This window comes from Emydura macquarii, unplaced genomic scaffold (assembly GCF_026122565.2).
Source record: "Emydura macquarii macquarii isolate MOO-44397 ecotype Brisbane River unplaced genomic scaffold, CSIRO-AGI_Emac_v2 contig_2897, whole genome shotgun sequence".
NCBI lineage: Eukaryota > Metazoa > Chordata > Testudines > Chelidae > Emydura > Emydura macquarii.
The window spans coordinates 10,250,943-10,271,027 of NW_027133034.1; the positions used below are offsets into that span (position 1 = coordinate 10,250,943).

The 20,085-nt window shown below is 41.1% G+C and overlaps 1 long non-coding RNA gene across 1 annotated transcript in view; it reads left to right on the top strand.

The window, feature by feature from the left end:
• The window catches only part of LOC137167092 (uncharacterized), a 64,482-nt gene that overhangs the window by 40,186 nt on the left and 4,211 nt on the right, over positions 1 to 20,085 (top strand). The window contains exon 2 of the long non-coding RNA XR_010923988.1: positions 19,888 to 19,968. This is a non-coding gene — a long non-coding RNA (uncharacterized lncRNA). The remainder of the gene's footprint in view (positions 1 to 19,887; positions 19,969 to 20,085) is intronic.

Below are 20,085 nucleotides of genomic sequence, written 5' to 3' on the forward strand. Positions count from 1 at the left end.
CTGAAAATCTGTCCTGGTTGATAGCTGAGAACATTTACAGGCTAGATCTTTCACCCTGGTTTCCTTTGTGAGTACCAAAATCCTAAGAGGAAAAACCCACCTGGCCCTGACCTTACCTTTTTTCTGGCATTAGTTTCAAAGGTTCTGTCACAAATTAAGTTGCTTAACAACATAGCATCACATATGATCAAGCCATAATGCAACAAAAAGTAAACTTAGCAAATGTAGCATGAGCTCACTTTCATCCAAACACCTTATTTTTTGAGTGAACAGAGATTTCAGTATGAACCAGCTTTGCTCACCTTAATTTTTTATATAAAACAGGCCTCTTTCTAAAGGCCATGGTCTTACATTTCACATGATGGTTACCAAAACACAAAAGCATGTTATGAAACAATGGAAGCACAAACGGTCTGCTGGCTTATTGAACTGAGGACTTTAGAAATGAACAAATTATGTGTCATGTTCAATACAAAGCCAACAAACAGTTTTTAGACGGAAATGATGATTTTTTCCAAAAATCTACTTGCTGTGTGATTGTAACATTTTGTAGCTCATGTCAGATGTGCTCTTTGAACATTTATTTTCTCAACGTCTTTTTGAAAGTGTGAGACTTAAGGAGCAGTTTGGTTCTAATCAAAAGCTCTATGTATGTCGCTATTTGGTTAAATTATACTTTCCTCCCATAAATGCTATTTGGCCACATTAGAGGAAAATCTACTTACATAGTCAATTGGCAGTATTATTATATGCCACATGTCTTTTCCTTTTATCTCATAAAACTGTATTGCGTTACAATTTAGGTGCAACTTGTTGCTTGTGAAAGTTGAAAGATGGAAGAGATAAGACAAGAGGGACAAGACAAGACAGAGGGAGAGACTGGACAAGTTTTTTCCTGCCCAATTCTTCTGAAGCATTTGTCTTGATCCATAGCATTTATCTTGGTCCATAGCAACCCAACTATCTTCCCTCCTGGGCTTTCCTGATCAGATACAGCAGCTCATTCCAAGTTGTGAGATCCATGTGCAAAAAACATCAGGCTTGGTAATGGGACTAGGCAAATCTCATCTAACTCATTACATGTGTAAAATTATGGCTGTTTACTGCTTTTGGCCCATAGAAGTTAATCTCCTAGTTCATATGCATATGATCTCCTTGGGGGTTCCTCTAACTATACTGTTACAACAGAACACTACTGGCATTATTCTTGGGGCAAAGTAGATCTCTCCTATGCTATAAAAATAGCCAGAAGATGCCAGTTACCAACCAGCAGCAGAGGGAGAATCCAGACACTCTCCTTCCAACCCCTAGTGTTATTCACATGTGAGACACAGTGTGGAAAAATGTGTTAAGCATTTTGGGACCCTGAATTGAGGAGGACTCTTAAAGATCCAGCCAGCAATCTAGAGCTAGAAAGGCTCTATGATCTCATAGCAGATCAAAAATGGACCAGGACAGAATGACACAGAACTGGACTTAGGCTCCCCTTCCATCGAAGCAGATTTAGATCAATGCTGAGCACTTTGAAAATCTCACCCTGATATTACAGTTGCCTTGAAAGCCCCAGTCAGTGATGGAAACCCTCAGTATTGGGCTCTGCACAAACACAGAAGATGACATGGCCACTGCCCTGAGGAGCTTACAGACTTAGAGAACAGGGGATGTATTATGGGTGAGCTAAAGGGATACAGTCAAATATATACAAAATTTTTATATCCATATGTACATTTCCAATTTTTAATTTTATATACGAAGTTCCAACTATCCCCTTATGTCCCACAACCTAGCCATCATTAATTGAGTGATTTTTGTTTTTCTGTTGCAGAGTTTGTGTTTGGGAAGAGTGTTGAAGGAGGCATTTGTGGCCTTATAGATCTGATCAACGAGGGCATTCCATGTGTAAGAAACAGCATGGATGAGGGCATGGAGATATTTGTGTAAGATGCTGACAAATGTGCAGACTAGGCTGAAGGTAGCAAAGATCTCACAAGGGTAATTCACACCTTGTGTGTGCCAAGGGACATCCAAGCTAGATCCATACAATTCCCCAGGAAGATGCGGGGGTGGGCGGGGGGAGGAGGCGAGATGTATGAGGATTGGTTCCAGTGGGTCCATGCACTTTATTGAATTTCTGATGACATGTTAAATCTGATAAATTCAAACAGAACTTTATAGATCACCCTTTTGAGAGAGAGACAGCAAAGTAATGCTGTTCTAGCAATACTGAGATATTAAGTTACAATAAGGCAAAAATGTTTGGCTTGTTTCAGATATTCTCAATGACTGCTACATATAAAAAGAGGGAAAAAAATTGATCCAAATCTATAAGTAAATAGCTGTACTGCCAGGTGAAATTTTCACAATCCTCTTTTATTTCCCAGTGTGCCCTCAGTAAAACTATCATCCTAATTTTTGGTACCAATCTTCTGGCCTGATGAAAATATCTGTCCACCTATCCCTGAGTGCGAGTTTGTGATGATTCTAAGGTGAAGAGGCCACTCTGAGTGTATGAAGGGGTCTTATTGATACTCCATCGTCTTCCTTTCTCAGCATAGTTGGCTTGCAATTGCTGTTCATGGCACTTTAGAGTCCAATATGCACTTTACCATGACATTTCATTGTTTTAGGTGCTATTCCATTGTTGAATATATCTTATTAAAGTTTATCATTATATGCATGACATTATTTTAATGGCTTTGGCAACCTCTTCAGAGAAATAAATAAATCACAGACATGCTGCTGGGCATGGGCTTCCTTTCGTGTCATTTCCTGACTTAACTTTGGAGAAAGTTTAGTATCGCATTATCAAAATGTTTATACAATAGATGACAACCAGCCACCCTTGCAGAGTATTTTATATGTGTGTGCAGATGGAGGTGGATTTTATTTTTCAGACTGAAGTCTGAATTATGCAGCTAATCCAGGAATGTGAGTCAACAGAAACTAAGGACTTTTTATTCTCCTTAAAGGATGATGTTATCAAAACATAAATAAATTGGGTAAAACAACACTCCCCCCCCCCCCCCCCCTTCTCTGCACTCACACTTATAGCTCAACAGATAACATTTTCCAGGAAGTCAATCTTTCCAGGTTGGTATGAAAATACACCATGAAGATTCTTTAAAAGGATACTACCACATGGCATAGGCCCAGCAATTATATTTTGTTTTTGAAAGATGTCTCTGTGAGATAAGCTATTAATTGAAATGTTTTTATTACTTAAAAAAAAAAACTATGGGTAATATGTTGGATCTAGAAATTATAGCATCATCACATTTCTGCATCCTAGTTATTAAAAGAAAATGAAACGTTCTAAAAATTTTTAAAGTATATTCCATTCTGAATTATGTCTGCAAAAATATGCATATTGATAACATGGACAGATAGCAAGGGGTCAAATGGGAAACTGACCCGATTTAATTAAGGAAAACTTAATAATAAAACAGATCACAGCATGCAAGAATCTAACTTGTTTGAATTAAAATGAGCAACAGCCATTAAGCACTTTGAATAATATTACATGGACTAAATTCCTGTAGAGCTATTTATCATTTATTAGTGAGAAAACATGTCAACACCACTCTTGCAATAGAAGTTTGAGATGTATTTATCATAAATGACACAGTGTACAGCACATGCTCTATCTTGTTTAAATATATTTTTAAGAGTATTTAAAAAGCCAGTCAGAGTCTCTGCTAAGAAACCGTGTTCTAATATACAATCTTTCATCTTCATTTGAGCCCATACTTTGACAGTTTGTTTTCCAGCCCAATCTCCTTAGAGTGTCTTGGAAAATAATTCTTTTTCCATGCCATACCATATGGTTGAGACCAGTTTTCCCTGGCCTACTCACCTCTCATTTGGAGCCAAGCAAGAGACTCAGATGGGGGTTCATGTTTCTGGAATGCGAAGAAAATCATGGAATGCATAAACAAACTATCTCTTAAATGATATGAATTAAGTAGTTTTTATTTTTCTGTTTTAGTATGATTTTTTTAAAGCTATATTACTTTTTTATTTTTAAAGGCAGTAATAACCTTATGGATTTTTAAATCTATAAAAGAATAATTTAGTCATCACTGAAACTACTTGAGAATGCGAAACAGGCCAAAATGCAGGCACCTAATGCAGTCAAAGGGAAGGGTATGTCTACACTACAGTGGCTGCAGTTCGTGCTCAACAGAAGGGTTTTTTTCCATTGATGTAGTTAATCCATCTCTCCCAGCCATGGCAGCTAGCCTGATGGAATAACTCTTCTGTCAACCTTGCTGCATTTACAGTGAACATTAGGGCAACCTATCTTGCACAGGGTGTGAAATTTTTCACAGTCCTGAGCAAAGTAGCTAGGTCAACCTACATTTTAGGTGTAGAACGGGCCAAATTCTGCTCTGTTATGCTGGTGTAAATCCAGAGCACTTCCACTGAAATCCATGCTGTCTAAACTCAAATGTGTTGAATAAACATGTGTTGAAAATAGCCCAAAGGTTTCTATTTCTGTTTACAGATTTCCAGCTTACAGCTGGGAATTTTTCATCAAAATGGTTTTTCATCATAAAATGCAGACTAGTCTTAACAGAAACTTTTCATGGAAACACATCAGTGTGGTGAAACTTTCATCAGGAAAAGTTCTCAGGTCCAGAATGAAGCTTCTAGTCAAACTCAGAGAGAGAGAGAGAGAGAGAGAATCTAGTGGTTAGGGCACTCACCTGGGAAGTGGGAGTGCAGGTTCAAGTCTCAACTCTGCCTGATTCAAAGCTGGCCCTTGTGGCTGGGAATCCTACATCTCGGGTGTATGCCCTAACCTCTTGGCTATTGTGGGGGCACGCGTTCTCCTTTTTTTGCAAAAATTTTGAAAAGGTCTCAGTTTTATTCTGCTGCAGAATGGGAAATGTATATGCAATTTCAAAAATTTTCTCAGGACAAGAGAATCATTTCCTGCCCAGCTATAGCTCAGATTTTTCAGTCCTTTTAGATCTTTTAGTGGCTTGCACTCTGTGGAAGACTAGAAGAGTGGGAGCAAATGTAGGTCTAAATCACCATTCCACTACTCCCTCTCCGGCACAAACCAGCCCCTAACTTTAGTTTGAGCGGCATCAAGGCACTATACAATTGGTTCATACCTCCATATCAGCAGATGTAAAAAATTATTAACTCTATTGTTTTACCTCAAGTCATGGGCTGCTTCAGCATAGGTTCATAGTTTTAGTTGCAACCATAGAACACACAGAGCCACTCAAGTTTGGTGCCCACCCTTGATAGTGCAGGAAGCAACTCACTTGCCCTGACCAGGCCAAGATTCCATCGTCGTCGCTCCTGGCATCATCACACCAGGCTCATGGTGATCCACCAGCCCAAGAGCTCAGATGTAGGAGTGAGATCGGAGATACCACTGCCACCAGCACAGTGGCCAGACCTCAGAGGGAGGTGGGACTGAAATCAGCCCCCTAGCTGCATGCAGGGAAGAACCTTCTACAGCCGCCACCTCTCCCTAGTATAATACATCCATTGCACCAGAAGACTACAGCTGACCCTGCCTCAAGCCCAAAAATTCTTTTAGATGCATTGGCTGATTGGGCTTGATGCTGATCCTACTTGCACTGAAGATTTACATTAGTTTAACTTCTCTGAGATCAATAGAAAATCTCTGTTAAAATAAAAACAAAAGAATGGATAGACACAATGTTTCTTAAATGTTCTGACTTACTGCCTCTCCTACTATAGTCCCTTTTCCTATCCAGGCTCCTTTGTTTTGTGCCCCACCCTCCCAAATCCCACAATCCTTTTTAGCCACAAACTGCAAGAAATTGTGGGTGGAAATGGGTTGCTGGGGCTTGTGGATGCTGGTAGAGCTGTTATGAGAGTTGGTGAATTGTCAGTCAGTGGGTGCTGGTGGGGTTGCTAGGAGATGTGGAAGGAGCTGGGTTAGTGGGTACTACTGGTAGTGGGGTTAGGACTTTTTAAGTGGTGGATTGGCAAAGGCTGGGGCATGGGAGAGGGCTAGGAGCTGATGAGCAGTGCTGGGCCCGGTGGATTCTGAATAGAAGTATGGTAGGGGTGACTGGGTGTGAAGGTTGTGGGGGTTCCTGGGGAAGTTCATGGGGCTAGTGGAGAGCTGCTGGTGAGGGCAACTTCCTCCTTCTTACCTGCAAAGTGCTTGGGTCTGGGGCATCTCCATTTCAGAATCACTGGCATTGCCATGCAAAACTGTTCAAACCATGGGACACTTTTCATGGGCAAAATACAGCCTTTCCATTTTTATTTTCAAAGTGCTATTGAAAGAACCTCAGAGGAGTTTCATGCTTTAACATTGCCAAGCTTACCATTATGGGCCAATATCCTAGCCCCAACGTCTCACACTGGTAGAGCTGTTATGAGAGTTGGTGAATTGTCAGTCTTACACACACCATACAACGCCTATATAAATACTGTGGATTGGCACCTGAGTAACACTATCGGCCTTAAAATCCAAACACTCTTTGTGTGGAGAGCTTCAGAAAGAAACTGTATTGCATGTTATAACACAGAGGGTCTGTTTTCTACTGCTTATATTTAGGTCCCATTCCGAGACTTTAGGCTCAAAGGGCTAGATCTACAAAGAGGACTTAGACTCACCTTTTCAATGCCTAACATGTATGGGCCCTGCCACCTAGTGGAATTCACAGCCCTAAATTTGGTGCCAATGATTCCTATACCATGTAGGGGGAGACTTAGGCACCTAAGGCTAGCCACAGAAGCCAGCACACTGAGGAGAGAGGTGAAGTGTAAGGCCCACTCCTCAAAGGAATTTAGGTGCCTAAATCCAGGCTGGAGGGAACCAGCTCCCTCTGGTTGGGATTTACCCAAATAAACTCTCTCCTGAGTTTGATGACTAAGCCCTTTCTCTCAACCTGAGGAGGAAGTGGTGGTGACTTTAAGCTATTGTGGCTTTAGGCTATATGCAAAGGTGACTTTAGGCTATTGTGGCTGAATCCCATATGCGCTGGTTCTGTTTCCTGGGAAGCAGTTGGAATTAGTGGAAGAACACCAGTACGTAAGGAAACATATATGTTCTCTCTTCTGCAGCCACAGAGCTAGTGATGGATTTAGCTAAAATATATTATGCTATAAAATGCTGCATTAATGCACAGTTAATAAAAATCTACAAGATCATTGCCATACATCATACTACCCCTGGCTTGTTCTCCGATGTGGTGTTCAGATGATTTCAACTACAGTTACTAGTTAAAAGAGAGTGGAAAAAAACCTTAACCTCTGTTCCCTGTCCTTGCTACGTAGAAGAATACAAGCTTGATGTTCCAGAGACTATTTTAAGGTAACCTTGTACTGAAGGATCCCAATAGATGAAAAAACAGTTTCTCCTCCCACTGACATCAGCAAAAAAAAGCAGAGAAGACCTTTGTGTTATTCTGAAATATGTATGAAGTGGCTAGTGACTAAGTGTAATAATAGTTCCTTCACACTGCCTTAGTTTTAATCTTTTAGTCACATTCGTCTTTAATTTTCCTTGAAATGATGTTGGAGCAATAGTTTGTGAGAGGTGCAGTCCTCAGTGTGAGAGAGTGTGTTATGTTACCATTTCATATTTAAATGCCTGCAGTTTAATAGGCACAGAAGAATTGCCAGACTGGATCACACCCAAGGTCCATCTAGTCCAGCATCCTGTGTCTCACACTAACCAGTTTGGGATGCTTCAGTGGTAGGTGCATTTTTTTTTTCTTTCACTAATTATTATAACTGGACACTCTTCTTACGCATTTTGAATTTTTCTAAATTTTTGCTCTCAAGGACATCCTGTGGCAATGAGTTTCACAGTTTAATTGCACTTCATTTGGAAAAATATTTCCTTTTATCCAATCTGAATTTGTCATCTTTGAATATCCCTTTGTTCTTGTGTTACGAGGTAGGGAGAAGAGATGCTGCCGATCTACCTTCTCTAAAACATTCCTTCTTTTAGCATGGCCCTGCCTCCTCGTCTCCTTTATAAAGTACACAATCCTAGTCTTTCACTCTATCTTCCTATAACTATTTCCCCATGCTCCTAAACATTTTCTTTGCCCTGCTCTGAACTCCCTTTTGTTCTGAAATATCCGTTTTGAGATGGGGTGACCAGTCCTGAACACAGTATTCTCAGTTAGGTGATACCATCTAATCGTACACCGTTCAATAAAACTAAAGGTGGAGGAAGTCATTGTGAACCCACTTGAATACTATACGCATGGAAATTTGACCCAGCCATGAATGTTGTTGGGTTCATGTTCCAATTTGAAGAGAAGTCCCTAAATTTCGAATACATCTTTAGTTTGTACAGGTTACTCATGCAAGCTGTATCCCAAAATGCTTTATGGCGATAAATAATACAGTTACAGAATTAAATGGCAAATAGCAGTGAGAAGTACTGCAAAGACTTAAGCATATGCTTAATTCTACTCACATGAGCAGCTCTGTCGAGCCCATCCCTCTTGATAGGGAAAACAATCTGTTTTCTTCTCAGACAATTTTGCTAACTGCTTCACAAGCAGAAGTCCTTTTTCCTGTCAAGAATCACTCTGTTGCCCTCTCAAGCTGTAATGCATGCAATATCGTGAGTTCGGAGGGGTGAGCTTAAATAGCTCAAGGCTAAACTGTAGCATTTACCTAAGTAGGGGTCAGTTTGGAGCTGTTTCACCTACTGGGGCACTCTGGCAGGGATTGTGACACAATTCTCCCCTCTGCCTACGGTGCAGGGAGACTGAAGATGATACAACTTGCCTCAGGCAGTGCCGCCCGATAGTTCTGTGGTCAATGTGAAGCCAAAGGCCTGACCTTGGGGCTCACTTGAGGAGGCAGGGCCTGTGCTCACCTTGAGAGCCTGGACTGCGAAGTTGGCAGGCCCATACACAATCCCTCTGCCACAGATCTGCGTAAGGGCCAGGCAGAATCTAGCTTTTGAGTATTGTCCCTTAGGCTTAATGTGCTGCACATAGCCTTCCTATAGTGGGGAGAGTTTGTCAGTGGCAGGAGGCAAGCCAGAGAACAGAGGAACATGTGATAAATAAAATGTGACAAAAAGTGGGGTAAATCCCTTCTGTGTTCATGCATGTTCTTGTAATTTTGTTAGACTGAAAAGTGGTAGAAAACAGTTCAGCAAAGAATGGGAGTAAGAATCAGAGAAGGAGACAGGAGCTAGAGAAGAAAGACCAATTGAACACATCTGGATCCAGAACTAATGGTGAAGGGGGTAAGACAGGAGAGAAATGTATGTCCAATTGGCCATAGGCACCAATGACAATCAGCCTGAAAAAATCCCTAGGACAAGCAACTATATTTTTCCCTCTAGATACAAAGGGCAATGGAAATACAATCTGCTGTTTGCACAGAAAAAACATGAGTAGCGGAAAGGAAGGCACACGTATAGGACAGCTGCTCCACTTGAAAGATAAGTATGCACTAAAGTGGGACATATGCCTGCACTATAGGCATCAAATTACTACTAGCGCAATAGGGAGGAAAAGAGAACGAGAAAAAGGAGGAAACCGAAAGGCAAATAGACTGAGGTTGAGAACAGCTGGAGCATTGAGTGGTGTAGGTCAGTCTAATCGTGCAGAAGAAAATGTTCTCTCTCATCCTCATGTCTTCCAAATTTTACAAAGAAATACTTCTTTCATAGCTGGTATTCCTAACCTCAAATCTGCAAAACTGGGAGCAGTACTGGGCAATTAAAGTGAGCAGGAATAATTAGGTGATAAGACAAACACTTAAGCAATTGTATGTATGCATACACACACATACACCCAAAACAGTTTTGGCACATTGAAGCCAAGCAACTTTATGGTCAATGAGATTTAAGCATATTTTTAAGTGTTGTCTTGAATCGACACTCAAGATGCACATATAACTGCACCATTCAGGCAATGTACCCCGGAAAACCTTGATATGCATCAAAGGAACTTCTGAGAATATGAGAGAAAAAAATTAAAAACTGTATGAGACACTACAGGAATAGACATGCTGCAATAATCCACAGCAGAAAGATAGGTGTGGATAATTTAAAGTACATAGACCACACTGAGAAACATGGTAAGCGTAATCTTGGTTATGTCTTGATATTTCTTTCTTAGTGAATGAGCAAGCATGCCAAATAAATTAGACAGTTTAAGATAATCCATTTTCATGTGTGAGTACAGCAGGTCTTTGAGGCATGATTCATTCTCTTGGGGGTGTTCCTGGAATGGTGCTGATATACATCACCCCTTACACAGAGCAAAGTGCAAAACCGCCAGCTAGCTCTTAGTATCTGTAAAGTGCTTTGAGTTCCTTGAAAAAAACAGTGTATAATAGTGCAAAGTGTTGTTATAAGTGGCTGCAAAATTTCAATCTAAAATGATGTTATTTTGTAGTTTTAGGTAAACACTGTAACAGCATTACATTTATTTTTTCTAGAAAAGATAGAGTATTTGGTCTGACATAACTCTGGCATTTAGGCTCAGAACACAGAATAAGTCCCAGAAAGCTGGATTTTACTATGGTGCTGAGTAACATGCATTGCTGTTGTGAGGCAATAATTTTTACTTCCTTGAAGACCACGACACTTGAGCATTAAGGCCCTGATCCGGCAAAGGTTTGTGCATGTGCTTAACTTTATGCATGTAAGTAGCACCATTGACTTAAGTGGATCCACTTGTGTATACACATGTGTATACATTTGCAGAATCAGAGCCTAAAGATAAGGTATGCTGTTGAGTGCTGATGTAAAGAGCAGCCAGAGGAAGCCATTTGCAGTACACAACAAGAAGTTTTATTGGTTGGTTAGTTCGCATGCTGTCAGTTGAACAACATAGAGGCCACCAGACATGCTATGTGCCTCCATGATGATGTGTCCTGAGCCAAAGCTGGTGCACTGTGCCTGTGAGAGATGGGTGCCTGATACCATCCAACCATTGTGCTTTAGTCTTCTGGGGTGGCAGGATCTCTTCCATCCTGCATGGGTTAAAGTTGAAGATGATTCTCGCAGGGAAGTTGGTAGGCATTTGGAACAGTTGACCATGCCCTCTTTGAGAGTGTTGGATGACCATTTGAGAGACTGGGATCCGCTTAGTTAGAAAATGGATCTCTTCACATTTGACTTGAATTTGTACCATTTAATGTTTTGATCATTCAGTGATGCTTCATTTCAATGGTGTACAACTCTTTTTAATCTTATCAGCGAGGGCCATGTTTCAGCCCCATAGCTCAGAAAATTCACCTCCAGAGTCTTATATATCCCCAGCTTCGTGTCTTTACGTATCAGGGTGTTTTGTTTGTGAAATGCAGTCTTTATGAGGCACTTCATTACTGACAACAAATTTTATTGGTTCGACAAAACTGAGGAACTGTGCTATATAATCTTATGGGCCATTTATTGGCATATTGTCTATTAACGAACTATTTATATATGTGCAAAAATAGAGCATTCCTGTCACAAAGAGATAATTTTTTTTAAAAAAGTGGGGAAATTGCTTTTAAAATGTTCTCCTAACTTTTATTATATAGGTTTGCATTTGGAGGTAATTATACAGTAAATTACAACTGTGGCTTAAAAATGAAATATGTTTTGGTTATGTTAAATCAGACATTTACATCCCTATTTAACAAGCCATAATATTTTACAATTTAAAATTCTCATTTTGATGGATAAAACAGTCTAAGAATTGCTCCCTAGATGGTAAGGGAAGAGTGAGAAATCTATACTGATGACATTAGAACACAGTTATCAGCCTGGTGCTCATACTACTCCACAGAGTAATGGGATCTATTGCAGTGATTTATCCTCAAATATTCTTTCAGGGTCAGACATGCTGATCTCAGCACAGAGCACATGAGACTTTTCATAAGCAATTATCACTGAAGGCCATCACACAACCAAAGGAGACAAAATTAAGCTTACATAATGGCATCCTTCAGACTGGAGAGATCTCTCAGGCATGGTCTGGCTTTTGAGTAACCACATCCATGAAGTCTGCTTGCATACAGAATTCAGCTTGAACATTCGCATCACACTCCTCCAATGTCAGCATTGCTGGTTGAATACAGCATGCTGTTTTCAGGGATCGGGAAAGTTTCTTCTAAGAATTAGATATCCCAAAATAAAATAACATTGGGTGAGATTCTGTCACCCTTACTCATTTTGAGTAGGACCTTGCTCCGTGACTGACATAAGAGTGAGAGAATCTAGCCCATAACGGCTGTTGTATCAGGATTCATGCACACACCACAATGACGCGTTTAGACAGCATAGGTCTGTAGCGCCTACTGTCCATGATCAGACTATATGGCTTTATTCCAGGCATCTAAGAGCTTCACAGGGTTATTACTGATCTGGTGCAACCAGGCTAATTACAGGTGACTGCGCAACTGCCACCAGTCTGTGGCCAGGCAGTGGCCCCTCCTGACCTGAAGGCCAATCTTCAGTGCTCAATATACTCCCGGGTGAGCAACATGCCCAAAAAAAGGCTAGCCGGTGGTGGCCAGTGTTGACATCAAACCTTTCAAGGTCAATTCTCAATAATACATCCCTATTACTGATAAAGTCAAAGCATCTTATACCAAGTAGTTGTCACTGACAACACATGAAATGCCTCCAGCCGTTGTGCGCAGTTTAATTTTGACCACAGTTATCGTGCCAGACATAAAAGAAATTCAGAATTTGAAGTTTGTTTACCAGGCTCCCATGCTTTTGTGATATATTCACAAAGAGCACCCAAATTGCTTCACAGCAGGGTGTATTTCTGCATGCATAATTGGTGGATGACCTTTCCCATCACAAGTATGATGCATATAAGGTCATGGCAGTTTCTGAGTGGAGATGGCTGAGGATCTTTAAACAGAAATGCAATTTTCCTTTATGAATGATGAAAGGCAACAGTTAATGGACCATGTGATGTCCATCAAAAACATTTTAAAAGGGTGAGAGGACCTGTCCCCATCCCCTACCACCAATAAGAAAGTAGCAAGTGGCATAAACTACAATGGAAACAGCTCGTTCACTGTCTGTCTCCCTTCTGGCCTCCTAAGCATTCAGCAATTCTCCAAATATTTTTGGAGTTTAATATATCCACCCTACACACACCCATATCATATATAATTTGAAAACTTATGTTTAGATGAGATATGATGTGAAGCTGTCAATGGTGCCATAAGCCTGTAGGCAAGATAATAATGGTACCCAAAATGAGAAAATATCAGCTTTGCACAGTTCCAGAAACACCGTAACTTGATTAATGCTACATTTTTTTTTTTTTTTTTTTTGCTATGCAGTGTTGTCGTAGCTGTGTCAGTCCCAGGTTATTAGAAAAACAAGGTGAGTGAGGTAATATCTTTTATTGGACCAACTTCTGTTGGTGAGAGACACAAGGTTTTGAGCTGAGGAAACAAGTCTTTGTCTGTACACTGAAGAGGGAGGGAGAACATGTTACAACTCCTGCCAATCATGTAATCGACAATATGATAAAGCCATTGGACCCTGAATCCCATCCAGAGGTGCTTATCACCAGCCTGCATGTAACACGTGAAAATAGCAGATGTTGACGAAGAGCAAATGGAGGGATTTGTGAGAAGTGGATTTGATTCTGACAGGACATGTAGCTTCATCAGCCACCTGGCATCAAAACATTTGCTGACATGGCCAAGAAGACCAAATGTAAGTCTGGCAAGTGAGGGACTATCAGAGCAGCTCAATTGTTTTCTGCAAAGCTGCCCTTAGCAAGATGCAGAAATCATGTTTCAATAGCAACTGTTCTTGTTAGTCACTGACTAGGACCCATGCCTAGTGCCTTTATCCATGCTGCTGGAACAATGAGATGACCAGACAAAGTTGAATTGGGGCATCAACTGGAAGCTTAAGCTGAAAGAATCCATGAGCTAAGAGCATGCAACAAGGAAACCACAGTGTATATCAGAGCTGTCTTGGCTGTCGTACAAATGGTAGCTGAAGACGAATTCCACTCACTTGATGAATTGGCTGCTGAATACTTGAGGCAGGTCCTAAAAGGATTTGACAAAGTTAATTCTGTCACTGAAGTCTTTGACAGATATGACCACAGTAACTCTGAAAACTGGAGAAAGACAGCAGGGGACAGGCTCTAAGCTTGGAGGCAAGAATTATCAGCTGATAGCTCGACACCCTGTGCCGCCATGGAAAACATGCTAAAGATGGAATCCAACAAGCAAGTCACTTGTAAAATTCCTCTATGTTCATCTACATATTCAAATATGTGGTTCAAAATGCAACGGAGAGTGGAGGAGTACATCCAGTGCAAACTCTCCTTCTTCTTGCTGGAGGCTTTTCCAAATAGCACAGAGAGAAAGTAAACACAAGGATGCTTCTGCATGCTGTGGCTTTTGGGTCTCTTGGTGTCAAAGGAACTATAGCATTAAGTTACCTGATACAGATGTTTTGATCCTTGCTGTTCATTACTTTCCAAAAACAGATCACATAGATAACATGTGGATTGAAACAGGCACCATTACCAGCATAACTGACGTGTTGCTTCATATCTGTGCATGCAAATTGTGATACACTCACTCCTGAATTCTTCAACATACATTCTGCTGAACACTCACTAACTGGATATGACTCTTTGTCAGCCCTATTTGGTATTGGGCAAAAAATCTGTGTTTAATGATGTCGTCAAAAGAAAGGGAGCTCACTGCTTCAGAGATCTTGCCAAACTGGGAGATAGTGATAAACAAGCTGCAATTTCTGCAGCAAGGAAGCTGGAATCAGTGCTATGTGAGCAGAGGAAGAAAGAAAAGGAGACCTGAATTGCATGCACCTCAATTGAGAGCCATCAAGTCACTGGCCAGACTCCAACCGGTTTTGAAGAGCATGACAAAAGAGCATCTAGGTATCGGATCACCATTACAACATGAATGCAAAAACGTGGATGATGAACTACATGCTATATTCTTCATGGGCCTAATGGAGGGCTTCTCCAAGACCTGATCTGTGCCTGTACCAGAAGGGGTCGCTGTAGTGTCTATAGTCAGAACACTCTTCTCTGCACAGAACTGTGTCTATGCTAAGGCAATGAAGATTGTGGTAACACTCGCACTCACACCAGCAATCATAATGATGAACAAGATGCTGATGATAATGATGACTAAAAATGCAACCCCTGCTATTACTTTTCAGTGATACCTATATGCATTTATTATTAGCTTTGGTTTTACCCTCTAATATTGTTGTTTTTGTGATGCTTCTGAGATCACAAAGAAATCCAATGTTATGTCTTGAAATAACACACAGTCATTGCACTAACATATGAATGCAGATATTTCAAAGTGGTCATTTTAACATGTTGATTGTGTCATTATTTTTCCACATTTCTATGGTAATGACGCCACTTGACAGCTGCACATCATATCTTTTAAAGTAGACGTAATAAGCTTCCAAATGAGGTATGATGTACATGTGAGAAGAGCGTACGTTAAGTCGACCGAGTCTGTGGTTCTACCATTTGCCTGTTAGCCTCTCACTCCACAAGTTAGAATACATTGCAATAATTACTTTATACATTCTTTCAGAGGAAGAGGTAGAAGAGTGGAATCCTAGTTCACAAAATGCTGTAGTTATCCCCACATGGTTCCTTTCCTCCTGAATCTAGATTATTTATTATTATAAATATGTGAAGGGTAGAGATGTCAATTAATCACAGTTAACTCAAGCGATTAACAGAAAACAAATTAACTAGATTTTAAAAAATAGTCAGGATTAATCACAGTTTTAATCATACTGTTAAACAATAATAGAATACCAATTTAAATTTACTATATATATTTTGGCTATTTTGCTACATTTTCAAGTATTTGATTTCAATTACAACACAGAATACAAATACTTTATATTTTTATCACAAATATTTGCACTGTAAAAAAGCTAAACAAAAGAAATTGTATTTCTCAATTCATCTCATACAAACACTGTAGAGCAATCACTTTAACATGAAAGTGCAACTTAGAAATGTAGACTTTTATTATACATAACTGCACTCAAAGACAAAACAATGTAAAACTGTAGAGACTACAAGTCCACTCAGTCCTACTTCTTATTCAGCCAATCATAGACAAACAAGATTGTTTACATTTATGGGAGATTATGCTGCCTGTTTCTTATTTACAGTCTCACCTGAAAGTGAGAACAGGTGTTCACATGGCACTGTTGTAGATAGTGTTCCAAGGATATGTGCCAGATATGCTAAATATTCATATGCCCCTTCGTGCTTCGATCACCATTCCAGAAGACATGCTGACTTTAAATTGGTATTCTATTATTGTTTAATGGTGTGACTAAAACTGCAATTAATTGCAATTATTTTTTTAACCTCTTGCCAGCCCTAGTGTAAATTAGACATTATACAATAGTTAGAGAGACAAGGTGGGTGAATCTTTTTTTATTAGGCCAACTTCTGTTGGTGAACAAGACAAGCCTTTTCCTCCACATAGCTCTTCTTCAGGTCTGGGAAAGGCACTCAGAGTGTCACTGCTAAATACAAGGTAGAACAGATTGTTTAGCATAAGTGGTGAATACATAGTTTAAGGGACCATTGGAGGTGAAGTGGCCATTAATATCTCTGCAGTCATAAGGACCAAGAAAAGGGAGAGGTGAGTGGGTTACAAACTGTTGTAATGTTGTAACCCCTCCCCACTCATGAGGTTTCACAGCTTGGGCCTGAGCTCTGCAAGCCCAAATCAGCTGCACCAAGCCAGCCACAGGTGTTTAATTGCTGTGTAGACATACCCTTAGAGACTGAGGAGGAATTTCACTTCCCTGGGCTAATTGTGTTCCCTTGGCAGAATGTTTTCTCTCAGGGGTAGCTTACATATGTGGATGAACTCGAAGGGTTGTATTCAACCTGGAGTAAGTGATTGCAATCCCCATGACTAAATTTGATCCACAATGTATTGTAGAGGGAAAGAGAGAGAGGCTACAGTCACAAAAGTCAGATGTGGTTCCATGTTTTTTCCAGCTTTATAAGCAATGAGGAGTGTGATTTGGTTACAAACCTGTATAGAGTCCTTCTGCAGAGTTTGGGGTACAGATTTGTCTCTGAATGTTTCAAAAGTTTGGGGATGCTTGGTACTCTTTTTTTATTTGAGTTCATCACTAGTTCTTCATGATTAATATGAATGTTTACCTGTTAAGCATGCAAAAATGGAAACAGGTTGGCAAGTACTGTTGATAGAAAAATGGTGAATTTATATAGCAATGGAAAACATGTATAACATGACTGAAGGGCTAATTAGATTAAAATGGGAGATGAAAATAAATGAAAAAACACAGGATAAAAGGAAGAAGAAACACGAAGTGGGAAATGATAACACACAGGGCTGATACACTTAGTGTTCTAGCACAAAAGCATTCTTATCTTACTCCTGCATCATTGTGATGGGACTGAGGGGTCCTACACCAGCAGAGAAGGAGTTAAGAAGAGCCTATGGGACCAGCTAGCCCTGCTCCACTATATCTGCAGCCAGTGCCAAGCCTGGAGGTAGAATAAAAGGAGAGAGCCTGGTTCAGTTCATGCCTGCTTGGCCCGGAAGAAGAATGGAGTTCTGCTTGAAGGGAGCTTTGCGTGTAGAAAGATAGGTCTGCTATTGGAGGAGCAGCTGGACCCAAGGAGTAAGCAATGAATGAATAAGAGACTCTTTGAGAACCGAGTCCAAAGGAAAGGGCATGAATGCCCCAGGGGAAGACCAGTGGATGATACTGAGTTGGATTTGCGTTTTGTCATGGAACCTCTTGGGGCTAAACCTCTCCAGTCTCCAGAAAGGGACAGGACTGAAGCCTGGTGCACATCAGCAAAAAAGACTTCATCTCCCTGGGGAGTCCTGTGGTTGTATTGGGGCACTTGGAAGGTCCACATGGGGGTGCTGCCCTAGCCATACCACTACAGTCCAAAATCGAAAAAGATTCTGAGGCTGAATTTTCACAGTATGTCTAGAAATCTCCCTAAGTCATGCCTAACATAATCTGCCCAGCCTGCATACCCAGAGCAATATTTTACCTCATGGTATCCTTATACAAAAGTGAAGTGGTTGTTTTAGTGATTCTAGACCCAATCCTAGGCTGTGACTTACAAACTTGTGGCACTGGTCAGGATGGAGATGAAAAGGTCTCTTGTGCTCCCATGAAGCTGGGCTATTAAGACAGGTGTCTAGCAAAAATTAGAGCACTCTGAGGGCTGCTCTAATTTACATCAGCTGTCAACAATCCCAAAAGCATAGTTCAGGCAGCAGATCACAGAAAGATCACAAGAAGGCTCTGACCACACCTACGTCCTCCTGGCCAAAGGAGCAGGTATTCTGCTCTCTACTGCCACCCAGGGGTGATCCTCATGTAACCTGTGATGGCATTCTTTGGCCCACTGGAGCAGTGTAATGTGGCAGCCAAGGACCACAGCCACAATATCTATATAGCTAACAACTGTTGTACTACAGAACATCAGCTTATGCTTATGAAACAGCAGGAGAACCACAATTGCTGTTTTTCTCTTCTTGTTTTAGTCGTTCTCATATGAATGAGACTGTGAATCCCTTAATTATGCTCTGATCTTCCCAATGTGTTACAATGTCAGAGGCTAGATATTCTCTCTTCTTGTTCTTTTCTGCCTACAGCTTATGGGACAACAGTGTAATGTACATCTTGTCAAAACACACACATGGTGTTTAGTGGCAGGACAGTACAATATACTGGTATGCCACTCAAAGAACTCTCAGCCCCCTGAAGCCAATAGCATACTGTCATTGACTTCAATGGGGCTAGGATTTCATCCATAGCATCCCCATACTGTCTTAGCAAACTCTGTGTTAACTGCCATACTTCACCAGCGTATCCTATGGGTCTAAGGCACATAAGGGCTAAATTGGAACGCCTCTGCTGCAGCCTGTGGGAGGGGTGCATATGTGGGTGCACAGCCCTGATAGGGGGCTCTGGAAACACACAGTGACTGTGAGTAGCCCTACTCCAAGGGAAGGAAATTCTCCATGCACCCGCTCACGCCCCCACCAATGCACACCTGCATAATGCTAGTCATAGTCCAACCTTAAATCTGATGTTTCAAACGTCATGAAAAGATTGTACACATGTGTACAATAGAGCAGCTTCAAGTTGGTTTTGGCGCATCTGTTTGTGAAACATCTGGACCTGTTGCAAAACTTGGACAGAAAATGATGAGAGGCTTTGAATAACATTCCACCCTCAGGATACAATTCACTTCACTCACATCAGTAATGAGCAATGGGGTTTGATGTGGGTGGAGTGTGAGAGCCAAGGTGTGAGGCTACAGAGCACCCTCTTCCCCCTCAGCTGCTTCTCTAGCTGAAAAACCTATGGACGGCGCTAGGCTGACTGGAGCTGTATTTTCAAGGATCTGATGGTCCCGCCCTGGGACTGCCACCAATGCCACCCTCTTCACCAGGACTGGCATGAGGACCTCCCCTTGCAAGGAAGCTCTGCCAAAGGCCCCCTCCATGTGGTCCCTCTGCCTTAGACCAGACGGAGCTCATAGCTGTTGTGCTGCTGGTACTGTCCACTGCGTGATGGATCAAGTCCAAGACTTGACTGGTCCAAAGGGAACCAAGTGCAACTGCATGGTTTTACACGTTCCTAAGACGAGGTCAGTTTAGCAAAGTCAAGACAGTGAAGGGAATTGAAAGCATAAATTATCCCCCTCCCCTCCACTGGATGCCAAAACCGTGCTTTGTAAACGTACACAGCACTGAATGCGAGAAGTGTGGGGATGTACCGTATGTCCATTTTCCTGATACACAGGTTTGAAGAAAAGGTCTCAGAATCTGAATATGTATTAGAGTCGTTGTAATCCCCTAGTTACACCTCAGATCTTAATTCTGTGTTATCTTTTTGCCCACTAGCTATGTGACTGCCTGGCTGCTGGAAAAAAAAATCTGGATTTGTGCTGTATTGTGTGTGACTGAATTGGTGAACAACTGTGGGTGAGTGATTGTATTCAGTCAAAGGAATTACTTTCTTACTACGAAATTGTGACTCAGTGGATGCATTTGACTACACAAAATGAAGCAGATTCTGAATACAGAGGTTTTCCCCCTGCC